We start from the raw sequence: 21,073 nt of genomic DNA, 5'->3' as shown, positions 1-21,073 counted from the left end.
TGTTCCACTCATTTGTGCATCCATTGGTTGGTTCTTGTATGTGCCCTTGACCAGGATCAAACCCACAACCTTGGCATATTGGGACGATGCTCTAACCAACTGAGCTACCTGGCTGGGGCTCAAATCAATACCTGTTTTAATAAGACATACACCAAAGAAAAAGAAAAGGAACCCTGGTGTTGTGGTGACTTGTGTACAAGTCTGACCTCCGATCTCACCCCACCCTCCAGAGTGAGAGTGCCCGAAAGCAGGGACCCTGAGCCTGGCCCAGTTCCTGACTTCCCGCAAGTCCTGGAGAGATGTTTGCTGCTGAGCCAGTGTTAACAATCACTCCCAGTTCCTCTCAGGCCAGCCAGGAGGGCTTTAGGCCTCACCAACCCCCACCCATTTCTTCCAAGTCAGGCTTGGTTTCCTGCTGGGCTGAAGCTGCTCGTCACCAGCTGGTGATTCAGAACCTGGCCAGGGTGGCAGCGCTAGCCTACTCAGTCCTGTGGGTGACTAAGCTTGCGGTGAGGCTGGGCTGGGCCTGTTGGGGTGAGGCCACCTCCGCCCCAGCCTGGCCCTCCTTCCTCTCTTCTTTAAACCAAGCTGATTTCTGTCCTCCGGGCCTTCCAAAGAGAATGAGGATAATCCTGGGTTCTGAATGGCCGAGAGTGCCGGGAGTGACAGAGAATTGGTTCCCACACTCCTCAGGAGCAGAGCCTGAAAGACAGAAGCCATTGCATAGGAGAACAAAGAGGAGGCCCAGAGGAAGGTGGTGGCGGGAGGTGGGGAGGAGGGAGAGGGAGCGATGTGGAGAGTGCTCAGGGCGGCCGCTATGTGAGTTTGGACTGATCAGGGATGCAGGACAGGGAGCTTGTGTGTGTGTGTGTGTGTGTGTGTGACAGAGAGAGTCAGAGAGAGGGACAGATAGGGACAGACAGACAGGAAGGGAGACAGATGAGAAACATCAATTCTTCCTTGCGGTTCCTTAGTTGTTTATTGATTGATATCTCATATGTGCCTTGACCGGGGAGCTACAGCAGACCGATGGACCCCTTGCTCGAGCCAGCGACCTTGGGCTCAAGCTGGTGAGCTTTGCTCAAACCAGATGAGCTCGTGCTCAAGCTGGCGACCTCAGGGCCTCGTACCTGGGTCCTCCGCATCCCAGTCTGACGCTCTATCCACTGCGCCACTGCCTGGTCAGGTAGGACAGGGAGCTTTTGAGGACTGGGCTGTCCTACCCCAAACAGCGCCTCCCTGAGAATGGGCAAAGCCAGTGACAACAGTCTGGAGCCAGGGTCCCAGCTGGCTTGGCAAGTACAGCAGGCACGGGCTGGATTCAGCACCCCCATTATCCAGTTCATTGCACAGCTTCATAGAGGGTTTCCTGTGCGTGTATGCAGGGAGCCCTGAGCAACTAGGAGGCAGCCACAGAGGTGGTACCTTCTCTCAAGGGGCATTTGGAAATGTGAGTAGGTGAGCGTTCTTGATCATCACTCTATCTGGTGTCAGTGGGGGTGGGGGCACCAACTACTGCTTTTTAGTCTCTGCAGGTCAGAGATGCCGAGCATTCTGCTGAGGTGGCCAGTCCTGCCCAGGGACAAAACCCTCTCCCCACCCCCAAATGCAGGGCTGAGACCTCTCTGCTGCCCAGCAATGTTGTGAAGAGGATGGTGCTGATTCAAAAGCACCTCCAAGTGGTTTTAAGATACATTGCCTCCTTCTCCTGAGAATTCATACAAATGGCCAACAGACATATGACAAGATGCTTAACTTCACTAGCTATTAGGGAAATGCAAACCAAAACTACAGTGAGATACCACCTCACACTTGTTAAAATGCTGTTGTCAACAAGACAAGGAATAACAAGTGTTAGAGAGGTAGTGGAGAAAAAAGAACCCTCATTCACTGCTGGTGGAAAAGTAAACTTGTATAGCCACTAAAGAAAACAGTCCAGCCTGACTAGGTTGTAGCACAGTGGATAGAGCATCAGCCTGGGGTGCTGAGGACCCAGGTTCAAAACCCCAAGATCGCTGGCTTGAGTGCCGGTTTATCCGGCTCGAGTGCAGGCTCACCAGCCTGAGTGCAGGGTTGCCGGCTTGAGCGTGGGATCATAGATATAACCCCATGGTTGCTGGCTTGAATTCCAAGGTCACTGGCTTGAACCAGGGGTCACTTGCTTTGCTATAGCCCCCTGGTCAAGGCATATATGAGAAAGCAATCAATGAACAACTAAGGTGCTGCAATGAAGAATTGATGCTTCTCATCTCTCCCTTCCTGTCTGCCCTTGTCTGTCTGTCTCGCTAAAAAAAATAGAGCTGCCATGTGACCCAGCAATCCCTCTGCTGGTTATCTATCAGAAAAATTTGAAAACATTTATTTGTAAAGTTATATGCAGCCCTCTGTTTTCATTCCAGCATTGTTCACAGTGGCTAAGAAACAACCGAAGGGTCCTTCAGTGGAAGATAGGATAAAGAAGTGGTACAAAGTCAAGCTAAGCAAAATATCAGACAGAAAAATCAAGAACCACATGATTTCCCTCATATATTGGATATAAAACTGAAAGCAACAAATGAACAAACAAAAACGCATAGTCGCAGACAACAGTGTGTTGGTTCCCGGAGTGGGAAGGGGTGAGGGGAGGTGGTAAAGGATAAAGGGGTCGAGGCATGGTGACAGGAGATCTGACTTTGGGTGATGAGCACACGATGTGCTCTACAGATGATATAGAGTTGTACGCTTGAAACCCATATAATATTAGTAACCAATGTCACCCCAATAAATTTAACTACAAAGATACCTTGGCTCACTAGGCTTGAACCTTCCCTGGTCAGGGACACAGCTGTTGTTTTCATTGCTTACTTAGCAATCATGATGGTAATGACCTGGGTCTGACACCAGCGGCCCCTGCGTACCGGACATGTGGCCAGGCTTAAGATGTGTTATCTTCATGTCGGTCCTGTCACTGTTATTATCCCCATTTTGCAGATGAGGAAATGCAAGCTCAGAGAGGCAAGGGCAGTCACAGGGTGGAAAGTCAGGAAGCCTGTTTTACGACCTGGGTCTATGTCCTATCAAAGCCTTACTCGCCACTGGTTGGACAGATGGGGGAAATGACGCGCAGACATTTTCCCTGCTCCCTGAGTAGCCACCAGCAGAACCAGGCAGAATCAATGTGCTGAACCCATTAACTGGGAGCTTTCTGTCTCCACCCCTACGCCAAGGACCCACATCTGCTAATGAACATGGGGCTGTTTAATAGGAATAAAAACCCCGAGAAAAGGGCTTCCCTGTGCCTTTCCTCTATGTTTTTGCCAAGTATTTCCTGCTCTGGAAAATGTTAAGGTAATTCCTTTTACCTGAAGTCATCTGCCTTTTTCTCCCTGTAAGGCATCGTCCTGCAAATTTGAAGAGCAACAATGCTAAACCCTTCCTGTTTGACTGCGGGAATGCCCCTAGCAGCCCTCGAGGCCAGCAGGGGCAGGAGTCTGGACGTAATTCAACCTTCCTATGGCCAAGGACTGGCTCCAACTGGCTCTCACCATCCTGGCCTCAGTTTCCAAACATGGAGCTAATAACGCCTATCACCCTGGGTGTAGGGAGGCAATGGGATCAGCCAAGTGCAGCACTCAGCCCAGGGCCTAGCGGGCTCATCAAATGGTCACTGCAGTAATGACGACTGTCAGCATTTGGTTTGGAAGACATGCGGGTCTACAGGAGACTCTAGTCCTGGTGATCAGGGTGGCCAGTGGCCAGTACCATCATAGAGGTCTGAACCACGGGCCCTGGAAGCCTTGAGTTGGAAGGGCGTGGCATGAGGCAGGACGGCTTCCTGGTGAAGGAGGTGCTATTTGAGCTGGGCCACAAGGGATGGAATGGATTTGCTGTCTCCCTGAGCTGTAGAGCTCTGGTTTGTAGAAATTCTCAGGGGTGGGGGTGCTCTAAGTGAGAAAGAAGGGTCCCATGGGACGGGGGATCTGGATGAGGCTGGAAGTGACAAACTGGGAAACTGAGTCGGGAGGACAGTTTCTTTCTCTTCTGGTCTTTTATTTGTTGGAGCCTAATTTACATACATCAGAGGCACAATTCTCACTGAGTTCTTTAAAAATGTTTTTGCAGTTTTATTGAAATAGAATTAACGCAGAATAAGCCACACACATTTAAAGTGTAAAGTTTGGTGGTTTGGGACATATGAATACATCTGAAAACCATTAACACATAAAGATAAGAAATCGGCTCACATACACACCTGTCAAAGTTTCCTCTGGTCTTTTGTAACTTCTCTCTCCCTCTTCCACCTGATGCATCCCAGGCTACAACTGATTTTCCATCACTGTCGATTCGTTTGCACTAGCTATAATTACATTTTTTTTAACTTACTGATTTTTAGAGAGGGGAAGACAGAGAAACATTGATGTTCCTGTATGTGCCCTGACCAGGGATTGAACCCATAACCATCACATTTGAGGATGACACTCTAACCCACCTGAACCATTCAGCCAGGGCTCTAGAATTTCATATAAATGAGTCATACAGTATTACTCTTTGTTGTTATTTGACTTTTCTTTTTAACTTAGAATCATTATATTGAGGTTCATCCATACTGTTGTGTGTACTAATAGCCCATTCCCTTCTATTGCTGGCTTGTATTACACTGTATGGATGTACCCCAGTTTCTTAATTCATTTGCCTGTTGAGGTCATTTGAGTTGTTTACAGTGTTAAGCTATTACAACTAAAGCTGCTGTGAACATTTGTTCATAGCTTGGTAAATTTTGATCTATGTGTGCATGTGTATAACCATCACCCAGATCAAGACATGAAATATTTCCAGTATCCCAGATTGTTCTCTTATGCCAGGCCATACTCTGTCAAAGCTTTAACTGTTATCACCATAAACCAGTTTTGTTTGTCCTAGAATTTCATATAAATTAAATTAAAAACAATGCAATACATTTTCTTTTGTGTCTGGTTTTTTTGCTCAGCATCATGTATCCAAGAGTAAACATGTTGTTGCCTGTAGCATTAGATCATTCCTTTTATTGCTGTGTAGTATTTCACTGTAGAGATACACCACAAAGTATTTATCAATTCTCCTAGTTTGGGCTATTATAAATAAAGATGCTACAGGCCCTGGCCGGGTTGCTTAGTAGATAGAACATCGTCCCTGTGCACTGAGGTCAAGAGTTTGATCTCTGGTCAGGACACATATGAGAAGCAATCAATGAGTACACAACTAAATAGAACAAGGAGTTGATGCTTCTCTTTCTCCCCCCCCCCCACAAGACAATGGAATATTAAAAATATAAAAGGTGCTACAAAAATTTGTTACCACCCTGGCCAGTTGGCTCAGTGGTAGAGCATCGGCCTGGCGTGCAGGAGTCCTGGGTTTGATTCCTGGCCAGGGCACACAGGAGAGGCGCCCATCTGTTTCTCCACCCCTCCCCCTCTCCTTCCTCTCTGTCTCTCTCTTCCCCTCCCGCAGCCAAGGCTCCATTGGAGCAAAGTTTGCCGGGGCGCTGATGATGGCTCTGTGGCCTCTGCCTCAGGTGCTAGAATGGCTCTGATTGAGGCAGAGCAATGCCCCAAGATGGGCAGAGCATCGCCCCCTGGTGGGCATGCTGGGTGGATCCCGGTCGGGCGCATGCAGGAGTCTGTCTGACTGCCTCCCCGTTTCCAACTTCAGAAAAAAAAAAAAATTTGTTACCAGAGTTTTTGTGGACACACATTTTCATTTCTCCTGGTGCCTGGGTCATAGCTAGAAGTGGAATTTCTGGCTCATAGGGGAAGTATGGCTTATTACTACAAATTAACTGTCAAACTTCTTTTCAAAATGGTCATGCCATTTACACCCCCACCAACAATGTCAGAGAGTTCCAGTTGCTCCACATTCTTGTCAAGGTTGTATCGTCAAGCCTTTACTTTAGCCTTTCTGGTGATGAGCAGTGGTATTTCATGTGGTTTTGTTTTGCATTTCTCTCATGACTAATGACATCATGTTCAGCATTCTTTTCTATGCTTATTGGATTTTATATTTCCTTTAAACTTTGTGTGATTACCAAAGTAAAACACACGTAAGGTAAGACATTCAACTACAGAAGTACCTCAAGTACAATGAAAAATTTTACCTTATCACCAGCACACCAAAAAGACAGCCTCATTTCCTGATATGAATTTAATACTCAAATATACATGCAATTTCCCTTAACCCTTTGAGTGGTACAAACGTTCATGTACGTCCTCGTGCCTCCTGACCATCCAGAGTACGATCATACATGTGTAAGGCAACATTAAAAAAAGGCAAATGTATGTTCTTCTTGTTTCCATAAATTGGTTATAAAAAAAACATGATTTTAGCCTGACCAGGTGGTGGTGCAGTGGATAGAGCATCAGACTGGGAGGCAGAGGACCCAGGTTCGAGACCCTGAGGTTGCCAGCTTGAGCACGGCTCATCTGGTTTGAGCAAAAAGCCCACCAACTTGAGCCCAAGGTCGCTGGATCCAGCAAGGGGTTACTCGGTCTGCTGAAGGCCCGCGGTCAAGGCACATATGAGAAAGCAATCAATGAATAACTAAGGTGTTGCAATGCGCAATGAAAAACTAATGATTGATGCTTCTCATCTCTCTGTTCCTGTCTGTCTGTCCCTGTCTATCCCTCTCTCTGACTCACTCTCTGTCTCTGTAAAAAAAAAAACACCAAAAAACAAAAAAACCCCATGATTTTAAGTTTATTAAACTGGAACTGATTTCATTTTTGAAAAAAAAAATCTCACTCCCAGGCGTCAGCGAGCATGAGAAAAACTCACTACTCAAAAGGTTAAGTTTCATATACATACAGGACAACTGCAGTTTTTCATTTATTCTTCTTAACAAATTACAATAGGAAAGAGAACAGAATCATCCCACACGAACCCATCTTAGCGACTTTTAGGCTGTAGAATTAATTCTACAAAAGAAATAAAACTTGGCTAACATTTTCCACTTAATGTTATACTCTCACAATGGAAGATGGGTTGCCATTATCCATTAGTGCAATCTAGCCTCCGTAGTCAATAAAAAAATATCACTTCTAGTCACTCAGACAAAACCTGGTGAGAGCCTAACCAGGCGGTGGCGCAGTGAATAGAGCATTGAACTGGGACGCAGAGGACCCAGGTTCAAGACCCCGAGGTCACCAGCTTGAGCACGGGCTCATCTGGTTTGAGCAAAAGCTCACCAGCTTAGACCCAAAGTCACTGGCTTGAGCAAGGGGTTTCTCAGTCTGTTGAAGGCCCACGGTCAAGGCACATATGAGGCCTGACCTGTGGTGGCGCAGTGGATAAAGCGTCGACCTGGAAATGCTGAGGTTGCCGGTTTGAAACTCTGGGCTTGCCTGGTCAAGGCACATATGGGAGTTGATGCTTCCAGCTCCTCCCCCCTTCTCTCTCTCTGTTTCTCTCTCTCCCTCTCTCTCTCCTCTCTAAAAATGAATAATAATAAAAAAGCAATGTGTTTACAAAAAAAAGGCACATATGAGAAATCAATCAGTGAACAACTAAGGTGTCGCAACAAAAAACTGATGATTGATGCTTCTCATCTCTCTCCATTCCTGTCTGTCCCTATCTATCCCTCTCTCTGACTCTCTCTGTCTCTGTAAAAAAAAAAACACCCCAAAAACAAAAAACTTGGTGAGAAAGCTAGAAAGAAACAGAGAAAAAAAAGACAAAAATATTTTACTTCCCAACTTGAATCCCTGGCATTAGCTAATAGTTTATTGTATAGCACAAACAGGTATAATTGAACACACACACACATTATTTGCATTTTTTTAACCAGAAAAAAATCCTGCCTGACCTGTGGTGGTGCAGTGGATAAAGTGTCGACCTGGAAATGCTGAGATCGCCGGTTTGAAACCCTGGGCTTGCCTGGTCAAGGCACATATGGGAGTTGATGCTTCCAGCTCCTCCCCCCTTCTCTCTCTCTCTATCTCTCCGTCTCTCCCTCTCCTCTCTAAAAAATGAATAAATAAATTAAAAAAAAATTTTTTAAAAATCCTCTTTTTTTAAAATTTGTTGTCCCACTTACTTATACATTCATTGATTCTTGTATGTTTCCTGACCAGAGATTGAACCCACAACCTTGGTATATCAGGACAATGCTCTATCCAATTGAGCTACCCAGCTAAGAAAATCCTCTTGTTTTCACTAAGCTTATACTACGTGCAGATTTTAGGTTAAGGGACTGACATGCATTATATCATTGAATCTATACAACTGATAAATAGATGAGACTGGGACTCAAGGAGGTTAAGACAGTTGCCATGGTCACATAGCTCATTAGTAGAAGCACTTTTTAAATATTTTTTTTGCATTTATTGATTTGAGATAGAGATCACTTTGTTGTTCCACTCATTGGTTGATTGTTATATTTGCCCTGACTGGGTACTGAACTCATAACCTTGGTGTATTGGGACTATGCTCTCTAATCAACTGAGTTACCCAGCTAGGGCCATAAGTGGCAGTACTTAAACCCAGGTTTCTTTGACTTTGTAACCCCAGGTGGAGTAACTGAGATGCTATCTTCTTACAACCTCAATTGATTAGTTCTTCCATTCATTCATTCAACACATATTCTTGAAGCGCATGCCTGGCCCTGCCCCGCCTTTCAAAGCCACAGACGAGCTGAGTCGTCAGAAAGGCAGATTTACAAATATTATTTAGGGAGAAAGGACTGTGATGGGAGAATGGGGGGAGGGGCACCCATTTTGCATCAGGGAAGGGTCCTGGGGGAAGTGGCCTGGAGCAGTGTGTGGAATGCCCAGAGGAAAGAGGGTCAAGCTGCAGAAACAGCATGTGTGTGAGAGGCTGCTCTCGCAGGAGCCCTGTCTTCCATGAGAGGTGAGGTAGACGGTGCTGGCAGCAAGACTTTGTGACCATCTTCCTTCCTGGGCCTAAAGGGGCACCATGGAAGAGCTAGTCACGATTTTCAGATTCCAAGGTTTGGAATTTAACTTCTTCCCCTCCCTATCCTACAAGATTCCTCTGCAAGCAGCACAGTGTCTGCAGGTAGCTCAGAGGCCACGCAGGCACCAGGCTCCACAGCTGTCCCTGTCCATTTATCTCTCCACCTCCACAGGGACACAGATACTACAAAGCAGGATTCAGGCCGCCTGGTCTACCAAGAAGGACCCCATTACCCCCTGGTGGTGACCAGAGGGAAATTCGAATCCTGCAGGGCTTGGGTAAACCCGGACAGGGCAGGGGTCTGCAGGTCTTGCTCTTCCCCCAGGCCTCCCAGCTCAGTCACCAGCACTGCCACCCACCCCATTGTTCCACCGGGGCTCCCCCTGTAGCGCCCTCTTCCTCTGATTTCACTTAACCTCTGCCACTTCTCCTGTGACTGCTCCAGGCGGATCCTCCCGCCCTTCTCTCCTCCAGTCTTTGACACAGAAGTTAGGATAATCTTTTCTTTTCTTTTTTAGATTTTTATTTATTCATCTTAGAGAGGAGAGAGAGAGAGAGAGAGAGAAGGGGGGGTGGAAGCAGGAAGCATCAACTTCCATATGTGCCTTGACTGGGCTAGCCCAGGGCTTTGAACCGGCGACCTCAGTGTTCCAGGTTGACACTTTATCCACTGCGCCACCACAGATCAGGCTAGGGTAATCTTTTCTTATTATGTATTTAAGTTACAGACAGTAAATTGCACAAATCTTAAGTGCACAGCTTGATACAGTTTTATATATGTACTCACCCATGGAACACCCACCCAGATTAAGATCCGGAACACTTCCAGGCCCAGAAACCTACCTCATTCCCCTCCCTGCAAAGATCCAAATATAACCAGTATTCTAATTCCTATCACCATAAGTCAGTCTGGCCTGTTGTTAAACTGCAAAGAAATAAAGTTGCCATGTAATATGCGGTCTTTTGTGTCTGGCTTATTACGCTCAGCATTATATTCCTGAGATTACCCATGGAGTCATGTGTACTTACACATTGTCCTTTTCACTATTGGGCAGTATTCCATGTGGGAGTGAGCTAGCATTCCTTTATTGATTCTACTACTGAGGCGTATTTGGCTTGCTTCCAGTTGGGGGCTATTAAGAATATACTGGCCCTGGCCAGTTGGCTCAGCAGTAGAGCGTCAGCTCGTTGTGTGGAAGTCCCGGGTTTGATTCCTGGTTAGGACACACAGGAGAAGTGCCCATCTGCTTCTCCACCCTTCCCCTCTCCTTCCTCTCTATCTCTCTGCTCCCCTCCCACAGCCAAGGCTCCATTAGAGAAAAGTTGGCCCGGGTGCTGAGAATGGCTCCATGGCCTCCACCTCAGGCACTAGAATGGCTCTGGCCACAATGGAGCAATGCTCCAGAGGGACCAAGCATCGCCCCCTGGTGGGCATGCCAGGTGGATCCTGGTCGGGCGCATGCAGGAGTCTGTCTCTGCCTGCCCCCCCCCTTCTCATTTTGGAAAAATACAAAAAAAAAAAAAGAATATACTACTATGTGGCTCTGACCAGTTGGCTCAGTGGTAGAGCATCCACCCGGTGTGTGGAAATCCTGGGTTTAATTCCTGGTCAGGACACATAGGAGAAGTGCCCATCTGCTTCTCCACCCTTCCCCATCTCCTTTCTCTCTATCTCTCTCTTCCCTTCCTGCAGCCAGGACTCCATTAGAGCAAAGTTGGCCCAGGCACTGAAGATGGCTCCATGGTCTCTGCCTCAGGTGCTAGAATGTCTCTGGTTGCAACAGAGCAACAGCCCCAGATGGGCAGAGCATCGCCCCCTAATGGGCATGCCGGGTAGATCCTGGTAGGGCACATGTGAGAGTCTGTCTCTCTGTCTCCCTGCTTCTCACTTCAGAAAAATACAAAATAAGTAAATAAATGTTTATTAAAAAAAAAAAAGAATATACTGCTATGGACCTTCTGGTACAAGTCTTTCGGTTGACACAATTCCTTAGGTACCTACCCAGAAGTGGAACTGCTGGGTCACTGGGGAGGCAGAGTAGGTAGGTACTGCCACATGGCTTTCCAAAGTGGCTATACCAACTTACAGCCCACCAGTCATGTGAGTAGAGTCATCTTTTAAACCAGTGGTCCCCAACTCCCAGGCTGCGGACCGGTACCAGTCTGTGGGCCATTTGGTACTGGTCCACAGAGAAAGAATAAATAACTTACATTATTTCCATTTTATTTATATTTAAGTCTGAACAATGTTTTATTTTTTATTTTTTTTAAGACTTTATTTATTCATTTTAGAGAGGAGAAAAGGAGGAGAGAGAGAGAGAGAGAGAGAGAGAGAGAGAGAGAGAAGAGGGGAGGAGCAGGAAGCATCAACTCCCATATGTGCCTTGACCAGGTAATCCCAGGGTTTTGAACTGGTGACCTCAGCATTCCAGGTCGACGCTTTATCCACTGTGCCACCACAGGTCAGGCCAATGTTTTATTTTTTTTAAATGACCAGATTCCCTCTGTTACATTCGTCTAAGACTCACTCTTGATGCTTGTCACGGTCACATTATCCATTTATCCGTTCCACCCTAAAGACCAGTCAGTGAAAATATGTATTTTCTGACATTAAACCGGTCCGTGGCCCAAAAAAGGTTTGGGACCACTGTTTTAAACTGTTTTATTTCAAAGTAATTTCCAACTTACAGAAAAGTTGCAAGAATAAAAATAGTACAAAGAGCACATTTGTATACCCTTTACTCAAATTAAACTATTATTTTATATCATGGGAATCTACCTATTTATGTATCTCTCTAGATACACACGCTTGTATCTAGAGCCACCCAGCATGGGATTTTATGTATACACGCATTTATAACATTCACATATTATATGTATGCATGTATAATTTCTTCTGAATCAATTGAATGTAGACTTAATTCATCATGCTTCCTTACATCTAAACACTCCAGTGTGTATTTTCCAAGTATGAGGACTTTCTCTTGCATAACCACAGTACAGTTTTCAACTTAAGTAGATTTACTATTGATTCAATGCTTTTATTTACTCTACCATTCACATTTCTATGTGGTGAACTGACCCGATAGGACCTCGCTAGCCTCCTTCCTCCTCCAGTGCGGGATCTATTCTAAGATCAGAGACTGCACGTTGCTGTCATGTCTCCGCAGGCTGTTCGTTGGGAACATTTCCACAGCCCTTCCTTGCTTTTATAACCACAGCAGTCATTCTCACCTGGAGCAACGTTTGCCTTTCCGGGGGACATTGGACGATGTCTGGAGACACTGTGGGTTGTCACAACTGGGAGTGTACTACTGACACCTAGTGGGTGGAGGCCAGAGATGCTGCTAAACATCCTACAGCAGTGGTCCCCAACCTTTTTTTGGCCACGGACCGGTTTAATGTCAGAAAATATTTTCACGGACCGGCCTTTAGGGTGGGACGGATAAATGTATCACGTGACCGAGCGTCAAGAGTGAGTCTTAGACGGATGTAACAGAGGGAATCTGGTCATTAAAAAAAAAATAAAACATCGTTCAGACTTAAATATAAATAAAACAGAAATAATGTAAGTTATTTATTCTTTCTCTGCGGACCGGTACCAAATGGCCCATGGACCAGTACCATTCCATGGCCCAGGGGTTGGGGACTACTGTCCTACAGCACATGGGCCAGGCCCCACAACCAAGAACCACTGGCCTCAATGTCAATTGCTCTATGGTTGAGAAATCATAAAGAATTTTTTAGCCTGACCTGTGGTGGCGCAGTGGATAAAGTGTTGACCTGGAAATGCTGAGGTTGCCGATTCGAAACCCTGAGCTTGCCTGGTCAAGGCACATATGGGAGTTGATGCTTCCAGCTCCTCCCCACCTTCTCTCTCTCTGTCTCTCTCTCCTCTCTCTCCCCCTCTCTGTCTCTCTCTCTCCATTTCTCTCTCCTCTCTAAAAATGAATAAATAAAATTAAAAAAAAAAAAAAGAATTTTTTAAATCATGACTCATATCCCACCACCTTCAGCTTAAATCCCTCCAGTGGCTTTCCATTGTTCTCAGAATAAAATTCAAGCTCTTTATCATGGCCTACTAAGCCCTAGGCGACCTGGCCCCAGACCTCATCACCTCACTTTCCCTCTTCCTCTTCACTGTTTTTCAGCCACAAAAATCTGTCTGCTCCATAAAGGAGTCCATCTTACTCCTACCGCAGGGCCGGCACCCTCTGTCGGGAACACTTTTCTCCCAGATATCCACTAGTGGATCTCTTAGCATTCAGATCTCATCTCAAATGCCCCTCTTTGGATAGGCTTCCTGACAACCCAGACTTTCTACCCCATTAACCTGCTTTAGTTTTTTTCTAATAACACTTTTTGTTATCTGAACCTATCTTATTTGTTTAATTACATGTTTACTGCTTGTCTTCCTCACCAGAGTAAACTGCATGATGTGGGGGAAGGAATTTTTAACCATTTTCTTCACTATTGTATCCCAGGCACCTAAAACAAGTCCTGTCACATAGCAAGCATGCAAAAATCTTTGTTGAATAAACAAATATTGCCTAATGATTACAAGAATGGGCATTGATAGGTGCAACTTTCTCCCATCGTCCTGAATCTGGGTTCATCTAACACCAGCCACCTCCACCACACTGCTGAAGTTAACCCCAAGGAGCTCAAAGTTGTATACCTACCTGAAGGGCACCAGTGGAGATGTCAGTGCCACATCTACCCCCAAGATCACTGCCCTAGGTTTGTCTACAAAAAAATTTGGTGATGACATTGCCAAAGCAACCAGTGGTTGGAAGGGTCTGAGGGTTACAGTGAAACTGACCATTCAGAACAAACAGGCCCAAATTGAGGTAATAATACTCTGGCTTCTGCCTTGGTCATCAAAGCTGTCAAAGAACCACCATGAGACAGACAGAAGCAATAGAACACTAACCACAGAGGAAATATCACTTTTTTTTCCCCCAGAGACAGCGAGAGAATCAGAGAGAAGGACAGATAGGGATAGACAGACAGGAACAAAGAGAGATGAGAAGTATCAATCATCAGTTTTTCGTTGCGACAACTTAGTTGTTCACTGATTGCTTTCTCATATGTGCCTTGACTGTGGGCCTTCAGTAGACCTAGTAACCCCTTGCTCAAGCCAGAGACCTTGGGTCCAAGCTGGTGAGCTTTTGTTCAAACCAGATGAGCCCACGCTCAAGCTGGCGAGCTCGGGGTCTCGAACCTGGGTCCTTCCACATCCCAGTCCAATGCTCTATCCACTGCGCCACCGCCTGGTCAGGCAGAAATATCACTTTTGATGAGATTGTCAACATTGCCCGACACATGGAGCACTGAGCTTTAGCTAGAAAACTCTCTGGAACGATGAAAGAGATCCTGGGGACTGCCTAGTCTGTGGACTGCAATGTGGGGTTTTTTTTCTTTTTTTTTTACATAGAGAGAGAGAGAGACAGAGAGAGGGGCAGACAGACAAGAAGGGAGAAATGAGAAACATCAATTCTTCGTTGCGGCTCCTTAGTTGTTCATTGGTTGCTTTCTCATATGTGCCTTGACCAGGGGGCTACAGCAGAGTAGTGACCCCTTGTTCAATCCAGTGACCTTGGGCTCAATCAAGCCAGCAACCTTGGGCTTCAAGTCAGGGACCTTTGGGCTCAAGCCAGCGACCATGGGATCATGTCTATGATCCCACACTCAAGCCAGCGACCCATGCTCAAGCCAGAGACCTCAGGGTTTTGAACCTGAGTCCTCTGCATCCCAATCTGACATTCTATCCACTGTGCCACTGCTTGGTCAGGCAGTGTGCACTGCAATGTTGATGGCCGCCACCCTCATGACATCATAGATGACATCAGCAGTGGTGCAGTGGAATGCTCAGCTAGTTAAGAACTACCAAAAAAAAATATTTCAATTACAGATGATTTGACAACCATAAAGAAAAAAGAAAAGGGGCATCGAGTCAGGCAGACTTCAGGTTGAATCATTGTTCTGCCACCTCCCAGCTGTGGAACTTTGAGTAAATGACTCTACATCACTTTCCTCATTTGTACATGAAGGTAAAAGTGGTGCCTCTATCACAAGGATGTTTAATGCCTGTAGAATATTGCTGGGCACATACTAAGTGCTTGCTAACTTATTATTTATGGTTCAGACATAGATGAGGCAGCAAGAATAGATGGGAACAAGGACAGAAACCATCCAAACTCTTTTCCTCCCATGATCTAAATGCAATCCTTCTTCTCTTGGCCATTTAAAGCTCTTATAACAATGCCTTGCCTGAATAGTTTGGTTGGTGAGCGCATGGTCCTGATATGCAGAGGTTGCTGATTCGATCCCTGGTGAGGGCATATACAGGAAACAGACCAATGTTTCTCTCTCTCTCCCTCTCTCTCTCTCTCTCAAACCAGTTTTTAAAAATGAAGCTTTTGTAACACTTTATTGCATTTTGGGGATGCCTCCTTACTTAACAACTGCCTGAGGGCAGACACACACCCCCTTCCTGCTGGCTATTCAACATAGCGCCTAGCATAGAGGAGCTGGGAAGGAAGGAAGGAAGGAAGGAAGGAAGGAAGGAAGGAAGGAAGGAAGGAAAGGAAGGAAGAATGTCTTACCTGTGGTCTTACAGAAGGGGTGAGGTCCCCTGATGAGATACCAGTGCTGGGTTGGGAGAGGACCTGAGGATGAGGGTGAGACCAGGTTTTAGAGGTTTAAGATGATGGAAATGGAAGGCAATGAGGTTCTTGTCTAGGATGCAAAATTTAAGCAATAAAAATAAATAATTGTTTGATATTTTCTTAAATAAAAATTAGTGCCAAAAATTCCATGATGAACAAAATATCAAAATTTCAAACAAAACCAGGGTCAGATTGGAGCCTGGGACAAAAGGAAAAAACAGGGATGCATCACCCTCCCCAGTCCTGGCCCTCGGGGTCCTGCTGTTCCTCCTATCTACCTGCAGGGGGTGGGGTCAGCCTGATTTTGGAAAATTGTCTTCTGCTTGGCCTTTGTTTTCCAGCTCTGTGGAATTATTTGAAGTAGATGCTGACCTGGCTGGGTGGGAACGCTGTGATCTTAGAATCCTTTCTCCTCTGTGGGCCTCAGTTTTCCTATATGTGAAAGGCTAAGAGCGCACATTTCATTTCTAGCTTGAATGTCTCAGCCCTGAGTTCTCATTCATCCTTATTTTTCATGCCATACCATTTGGAATGTAATCGTTTTCAACTTAGCACCCAGTCTCTGTTTCTCTTACACCATTATCTGATTGACCACTCAATGACAAGAAACCCCTGAGTTTCTGAAGGGCAGGAGCTCCATTGTACAAACTAGTAGCCTTTCTGATACGTATAGCATGTTACGGTCACTCACTCAATGCTTAACTATTTCTCCTGGCCAAAAAAGTTATTCATGTTTTATTTTCTTTATTTATGTAATGACTTAAGTTGACTGCGTTCCTAGTGATAAAGTCTCTTATTAATGGGGTGAGGGAGGGGACCCCCAAAAAGCCCAAAATAAAGCAAAACACAAAGCAACAGGCCTGACCAGGTGGTGGCGCAGTGAATAGAGTGTCAGACTGGGATGCAGAGGACCCAGGTTCGAAACCCCGAGGTTGCTAGCTTGAGCGCAGGCTCACCCAGTTTGAGCAAGGCTCACCAGCTTGAGCCCAAGGTCGCTGGCTTGAGCAAGGGGTCACTTGCTCTGCTATACCCCCTGGTCAAGACACATATGAGAAAGCAATCAATGAACAATTAAGGTGCCGCAATAAAGAACTGATGCTTCTCATCTCTCTCCCTTCCTGTCTGTCTGTCCCTATCTGTCCCTCTCTCTGTCTCTCTCACAAAAAAACAAACAAACAAACACAAAAAACACAAATGTGTATGTGTGTATGTGTGTGTGTGTGTGTATGCTTTGGAACTAAAGTAGTCTTAGTAAAATGGATCAGGAACTTTTTATATTTTTCTGTAATTTAGCATAGTCTGATCTTTAAATACTAGATAAAACTCAACAGTAAAACCATCTAGGCCTGGTGCCTTTTTCCTTCTCCAACTTTTTATTAAAAATTTCAAATCTACAGAAAAGTTGAACCTCTTCAGCTAGATTCACCAATTAACATTTTGTCACATTTGTGCTTTCTCTCTCTCTCTCTCTCTCTCAAATACACACCACTTCATACTGTATCAACTTAACTGAACCAAGTTTTCTAGAATTCTCTTCCTTGTGTGGTTACAAGCGAGGTTGGCCACAAAATAAATTTGCTCAGGATTTGGAAGGAGCAGTTAGTTTTTATGCTCTGTACTTTGGTGGAAGGCCTCAGGCACTCCTGTAGCTGGCACATGGTTGTCACTGAGCTGCTAACTTGCCTTATTCTTGGTTTTGGGTGACACTTGGGCATATGTCTTCTCTGGCCACTGCTACATCTCCTCCTTTGGATTCTCTGAGTCCTGGACCAGGTATGTGTACAGATTTGTGGTAAAGGATTCCAGTTCTCCTGCAAGTCACCTGTGTTATTGGGGTTGGACATGGTGAGAGACAGATGTGTCCTTGCTCTCCCCAACATGTCCATCTCCCCTTTCCAACTACTGGCAGGTGTAGAGAACTTACACGGTCTGTTCCACCAGCACCCACAATTGTATGAGGTCAAGTCCCTGTTACCAATCCCTTATTTTATATCACTCATAGTGGCCTTTCTTCTCTGAATCAAACACATGCACACACATACACACCACATTTAAATTTCTTTGCTCAGCTACTTGAAAGGTGAAATGCCAACATCAAATACTTCATTCCTAACTACATTTTTAAAAATGTTACCTCCTGAGATTTAGGACTTTGTTTTACATAAACAAAATCCCATTATCCCAACCAAGAAAATTGTATTATCCCAACCAGAAGGAACTAGATATACTGTAATAATATTATTTTAGCACACAGTCTATATTCAGATTTCTTTGGTTGTCCCAATAATGTCCTTTCACTGTTTTTTTTTAACCTTCGGAATCTAATCAATATCCTCTAGTGCAGGGGTCGGGAAACTTTTTGGCTGAGAGAGCCATGAACGCCACATATTTTAAAATGTAATTCCATGAGAGCCATACAACCACCCATGTACGTTACACATTATCCAATAAAAACTTAGTATTGTCCTGGAGGACAGCTGTGATTGGCTCCAGCCACCCGCAACCATGAACATGAGCGGTAGGAAATGAATGGATTGTAATACATGAGAATGTTTTATATTTTTAACATTATTATTTTTATTAAAGATTTGTCTGCAAGCCAGATGCAGCCATCAAAAGAGCCACATCTGGCCCACGAGCCATAGGTTCCCAACCCCTGCTCTAGTGCATCTTTGTTGTTATCTCTCTTTAATCTTTTAATCTAGAACAGCTCTACCTTTTTTTCCTCCCTTTTCATGACTTTGATTTTTTTTTGAGTCAATTTTTTTAAGGTCCATTGTCTTATATAATGTCCCACTATTTTTTGTTTCTTTAGTTTGTTCTTGTATTTCATTAATTTGTTTTGATCTGTCTGTTTGCTACCTTCGTAATTAGATTCAGGTTGGCCATTTCTGGCTACAATACTACATAGGTGATGTTGTATGTTCTTATTGCATCATCTTAGGGGCACTTCATGTTAGATTGTTCCTTTATTGACCTGAGTCTTTTGGAATGTACTATCTAATTTTCTACTTCTTGGGTCAATTTTGATAGTTTATATTTTACTAGAAGAGCATGTGCTTCCTTTTGTTATTCTAATTTATTACCATAATAGTTGTTAATAGTTACTTTAATAACATTCACATGTGTGTTTCCATTGCCATTCTCATTCCTAATGTTGCATAGTTTTGCTTTTCCCCTTTGCTTTCTTTTCTCAGACTTGCCTTTAGTTAAGATTTACTCATTGCCTGACCTGTGGTGGCACAGTGGATAAAGCATTGACCTGGAAATGCTGAGGTCGCCGGTTCAAAACCCTGGGCTTGCCTGGTCAAGGCACATATGGGAGTTGATGCTTCCAGCTCCTCCCCCTTGTCTCTCTTTCCTCTCTCTCTCTCTCTCTCCCTCTCTCTCTGTGCGTCTCTCTCTCCTCTCTAAAGTGAATAAATAAAATTAAAAAATATTAAAAAAAAAGATTTACTCATTTTATCTTTTTAAACATTTTTTTACCCTTCTAGTGTTTTTATTTCATTAATGACAACTTTCATCTTCTTTTTCCTGCCTTTTTCTTTTAGTGTATTGCTAATTTTCTAATTTCTTAGGTTGGATACTTATTTCACTTATTTTTGGTCTTTTATTAATAACAAAAGGATTTATGGCCTTCGTCGGTGGCTCAGTGGATAGAGCCACCTACCAGGTGGCCCAGCATATAAATGTCCCAGGTTAGATTCCTGGTCAGGGCATACAGAAGTGACCATCTCCTTCTCTCCTCCTCCCTCTCCCCTTCCCTTCCTCTTCCTTTTGCATAGCCAGTGGCTTGATTGGTTCGAGTGTGTCCCTGAGCACTAAGAATAGCTCCCTTGGAGCACAACAGCCTCAGGTTCTAAACATAGTTTGACAGGAGAGCATTGGCCCTAGATGGGTTTTCCTGGTGGGTCCTAGTCAGGGCACATGTGGGAGTCTGCCTCGCTATCTCCCCTCCTCTCACTTACAAAAAAAAGTATTTAAGGCTGTCGATGCTCATCTGAGTACAATTTTAATGGTGTCCCATAGGGTTTTGGTGGAAAGGGGGGATCCCATAGGGTTTTAGTATGAAGAATTTTTTTTCATTTCCTTTTTGAGATGCTTTTAACAATAAAGGTATATTGTATCTCTTAGGTAATGAAAAGTGAAGGAAAAATACACAAAACTCAACCCCATTATAGTCCAATTACATCATCCAGGATTTCCCTGCTGTCAGAGGAAAAAACGGGAATTAGGAATGGTGATGGCGTAGCAACAGCAGAGGATTTGACATTTCTCAAACAAGGAGAAAGGCATTCTTTTAGCATAAGGCTCATTTAAAATTTGAACCAGCAGTAGGGGTAGTGAGGTGGTGAGATATGGATCTCATAGAAGTGTGCAAATAACAGAAGATTTCATTTTCAGAGTAAAAGAGGACTTTTTTCCTAAGCAATCGAAGAAAACACCAAGGTGATAAAAGCAAGCTGTAACCCGAATGCAGAATGCAAAGCTCTGTCTCCTCTCTTTCTCTAAGAGGCCTCAACAGTGAGAAGGCTGGGGGTGTGGGGTGTGTGTGCTTGTAGCTTTCAGTGAAACCAAGCCAAGAACTACTTATAAATATGCTTGGATCACTCTTGGGTGGCCATACTTTTGCCACAGAAGGCAGCAGGCATTTTCAGTCCCCGGGCTGGAACATTTCAAAAGGTGTCTTCAGATTGTTGGCGATCCATTAAAGAAAATACCTACTATTGTTGTTTTGTATATTAGACATCTGCTCAAACAGCTCCTCTGTTTGCACGGGGTGTGGCTCTGATGTATTTGGCAGGGACTTATCAACAGCTGGAGGAAGGATCACACCTTGAAAGGCAGGGAGGGATAGTGCTTGGGGGTTAAGAGGGCCCCCTGCATCAGAGGGGGATCAGGAGTTCCAGTGTAGAGAGGGCAGTAAGCCCCAAGCTTGTGGACATTCAGACCCCACCCAAATCCTGCCTCCTCTGCTTGCCAAATGGCAGGAACCTCAGATACCTCCAGGGTGGGCAGGTGGTGAGAAGGGGAGTCAGGTCTCCAAGATGGATCCCCTTGCCTGTTTCCTGACACTAGTGTGATTGAAGACAAGGAGCCCGCCCTGGCTGGTTGGCTCAGCGGTAGAGCGTCAGCCTGGCGTGTGGGGGACCCGGGTTCGATTCCCGGCCAGGGCATAGGAGAAGCGCCCATTTGCTTCTCCACCCCCCCCCTCCTTCCTCTCCGTCTCTCTCTTCCCCTCCCGCAACAAGGGCTCCATTGGAGCAAAGGTGGCCCCGGGCGCTGGGGATGGCTCCTTGGCCTCTGCCCCAGGCGCTGGAGTGGCTCTGGTCTCGCAGAACGAGGCCCTGGAGGGGCAGAGCATCGCCCCCTGGTGGGCAGAGCGTTGTCCCTGGTGGGCGTGCCGGGTGGATCCCGGTGGGGCGCATGCGGGAGTCTGTCTGTCTCTCCCCATTTCCAGCTTCAGAAAAAAAAAAAAA

General features: G+C 45.2%; 1 pseudogene; it reads left to right on the top strand.

Moving 5' to 3' along the window:
• Nucleotides 1-790: 790 nt before the first annotated feature.
• Nucleotides 791-14,815, top strand: LOC136322142 (large ribosomal subunit protein uL11-like; annotated as a pseudogene).
• The last annotated feature ends 6,258 nt before the right edge of the window (nt 14,816-21,073 follow it).

Source organism: Saccopteryx bilineata, chromosome 2 (assembly GCF_036850765.1).
Source record: "Saccopteryx bilineata isolate mSacBil1 chromosome 2, mSacBil1_pri_phased_curated, whole genome shotgun sequence".
Lineage (NCBI taxonomy): Eukaryota > Metazoa > Chordata > Mammalia > Chiroptera > Emballonuridae > Saccopteryx > Saccopteryx bilineata.
This window is presented reverse-complemented; position numbering and strand designations above follow the sequence as displayed.